Below are 3,667 nucleotides of genomic sequence, written 5' to 3' on the forward strand. Positions count from 1 at the left end.
CTAGGTGGCTTGGAAATCTAACACGTTAGGGAAGTTCTGGCTGCCTTTCTAGTCAGCTCCTGAAGAGTTCTGAAAGCCTGGGAGAGCTGCTGTGCTTAATTCAAGGCATATTAGTCTTCCACAGTACTTTCCAAGGCTTGGAATGTCAGACCAGAGATTCCGACCTTTCTCAGTCAGAGGGGTTGTCTTTCCAAGAGTCCTGAGAGTGAAGTGATTCCTTAGGGTGTCAGTTTGTCTCAAAAGAAGAAACTTTAAATTAAGCAAAAAAGGAAATATTGGTGAATGAAGAAACTTTGAATCCTGCCAGCAGGAGGCTCTTTTAAGCAGCAAAGTATTAGTAAGAATCAGTAGATGAAGATACAGGACATTTCAGGCATGAAAAAAATGAAAACTTTTAGTCAATAAAGCTGTTCAGTCCTGTGAACAATTAATGGCATGTTAGCTATCAGTAGGAGTGATTAAAAAAAAAAAAAAAAAACAGCACTACAATCACCACAATTATTTGGTGTTCATCTTTTGCTGCAAAAAAATTCTAGACCAAGCCCTAGCTGTGCTCTTGCTGCAGAGATCCATAGGTTTGTTCTACCGCTGTGGTGCTGTGTTAGGATGGGAAGAAACAACTCTGGGTCAGCAGAAACAGCCTGCTGGAGCTGTCTGTGAGTGCTGTGCACAAGGCTTGGAAGGAAATCTTCACCAGGGAGAAAGTGCCAAGATGTGGAAGAGATAAGAAGATTTTTCTGAAACAACTGACCTTGGCATAAAAATATTTCTTGAATGGTGGTGGAGAGAAACTGTCTGCAAACCCAGCACAGAACTGAATCTCTCAGATGAGATCTATTCCAAAAATCTGTCCAATTCCTGTTTCTCCTTTGAAATCCAGATGAGATGGTCACAGTCTAGTTCAGCACATAGCCTTTCCTAAATGCCCATTGCTTCTTATAAGCCCATTTATTTTATGTTGCTTCAATACCCAATGTAAGCAGATCTGGTGTGTTACCATTGCTGAAAGCAACCAGCTCTGCAAACTGGGATCCTCAAGTTCTATGGAAAAGCATTGGAAGCAGAAATGCTTGTATTGGAGGCAAAACATTTTACACAGTGAGTTCTGCTGGTGTCATCCATGGGCTGACAAATCTTAAAGAGAAACAGGAGAACCTAGAAGGCCATGAAAAAAGGAAAGTGTTCTCCCTTTCAGTGGGTGCCATGGCCAGGTTGTTGTGAAAAGCCCAAAGTACATTTGGAGAAAACGAAACAACTCAGAGCTGCAAAGTGACAAAAGAAAAAAAAAAAAAAAATGTTTATATTGTCTTTGTATTTTAGAGGAAGAAATGAGACAAGGGAAAAAATACAAAGTAGCAGCAAATTAGGAGAGGAGCATAGAATCATAGAATGGCTTAGGTTGGAAGGGACCTTAGAGATCATCTAATCCAACCTCCCTGCCATGGAGTCCCATGTCCCATGGGCAGGGACATCTCTCCACTAGACTAGGTTGCTTAAGGCCTCATCTGATGCTCTTCTATGAATTAGATGCAAGCAAGCAAGAAAAATTACTTGAACATATATAGCTCAGAGAGTTATATAGTAGAGACCTGTAGATTGGAGAGAGATCAGAAATAAGGAGGCACAGCTAGCAGGAATAGTTTTCCTGTTCTGTTCTCTTACTTTTGTTGTTGGTAGAAGTGCAATTTCTTCCTCTCTTTGCCCCCCTCCCTCCCAAATTCCATGGAAATTCTCATTTTTATGTAAGGGTAATCTAATTAAAACACTTTGTTCTAAACTCAGTTGGCACTTTGTTCTTTCTTGAGACCTCTGTGCCACACAGAAGCAGCAAGACAAAAATTTGGAGCAGCCTGCTAGCTCTCAGGACCTACTGATAGTGGTATTGAATGTCTGGTATCCCTCAGCTGTGTGTGTACCTGCACTTCGTTTTATCTTTTTAGAATCATAGAGTAATTTAGGTTGGAAGGGCCCACTGGAGATCCTTTAGTTCAAACCACTGCTCAAAGCAGGCCTAATTGGATTAGGGTGCTCAGGGATTTGCCCAGTCTATAAACACCTATAGCATGCTAGAAATAATTTATAGCCATCTTTCATCTCTAACAGGCTGCAAATGAGGTTGGAAAAGACTCTTCCAGCCATTCTCTTCTGTAACAGTTGTACTAGATGCAGCTCTAGTGTCAGACTTGGGTTTTTGTGGTTAGATTGAGTTGTGTGCCAGAACTGTAAGTTAGGGTGTTTGTTAATATGAACAATAAATTGCATAGTAATTTGTAAATGTAAAGGGAGGGGGGGAGAAAAAATCATCTTTGCTATGTGTTGATTTATTGAAGTGAAAACTTTTTGTTGTGTCCCTGTGTCTCATAAGACTGGTAATTTGGTGACTTATTATGGATTCTGAGAAGCATTCAGAGGTGCCTGTGACTGTGCATGGACACTGTGTGCACTGGCACTCACTTGTGTGTGGTTGGGTGTAGGAGGAGGTGGCCAATGGGCTTTCAGGGCTGCACAGTCTTCATCAAATAACATTGATCGAAGGCTTTTTGCTTTCCATCTACTTTGTGTAATTGCAATTTTGTCTCTTGATAACTAATTTTAGCGGGGGAATGTGTGTGTGTTTGTGTTTGGCGTTTTTCTTCATAGCCTCAAGTAGTGGTCCAAGAAGGAGTGTCTCAGGAAGATGATCCTCAGGGAAGCAGTGACTGGAATTTGAACTTGACTCCAGCTGCACAAGGTTTGAAATTAGATACTCATAATTGCTTGAGACTGAACTGTGCAGCCGTGCTCCTGGCAAACTGTTCACGTACCCCAAAGCTCTAGCATTGGCTGCAATCTTTCTGGTAAATCCTACAGAGGAGAATTTGGGAGGCTTCTAGGCACGTTACAACAGGAGGTGTAGCACATTCCTTCCATCTCATTCAGTTGTGACTACTTCAGCAGAAGTGGAGGCAGAATAAAGGGATGGGAAGAGAATCTGTATCGTTGTCTTTCCAAGCAGTTGTGTATCTGAGGTTCTGGTCACTGTTATAGATATGACTTGTTGAAATTGTCTGCCTGTGTAATGTGGAAAGTGAAAATAGTCTATCATGAATGTCTTACCTTACTTGAAGAATGGGTTAAAAAACCCTCGACATTTGGGACATTGTAGTATTCTAGATTAACTCCAGCATGCCTCTGTGATAGTCTTACTCTTTGCTTCCTGGCTCGTACTCTAAGGCAGTGAGTGCTCTCTGTCAGCTGCTGGCACTCTAGCGCAGATGCTACTATGCCAGCAGCCCAGAGAATGATGACACTGGCAAGTTTCTAGATAGGGCTGAAAAGTTATCTAAGCGTCTCTGAGATGAGATGACAGATAAGCGTTATCACTGTCACAGGAACTCACAGATGTACCACCCAGAGCTCCAGCCATGCTACAACCCTGGGAAGGTGCAAATTCAAGTCTAACCTATACCTTTCAGGGCCCTTTTTGAGGTAGATGCCAGGAAAACTTACTGTTCCGTGAATATGGTAGGAAACTCTTCATGAAATCTTTTCCCTTAGGTGGGAGGGGGAAGGAGCCAGCGGCCGTTGCCTGGTTTGGTGGGGTGGTCAGCACAGCTGCTCCCTCACCCCGCTGCCGTTGGTGCCGCTGAGCGAGGCGGCCAACGCTGGCAGCCTGCCCCACCCGGCG

This window comes from Merops nubicus, unplaced genomic scaffold (assembly GCF_000691845.1).
Source record: "Merops nubicus isolate BGI_N331 unplaced genomic scaffold, ASM69184v1 scaffold21427, whole genome shotgun sequence".
Classification (NCBI taxonomy): Eukaryota; Metazoa; Chordata; class Aves; order Coraciiformes; family Meropidae; genus Merops; species Merops nubicus.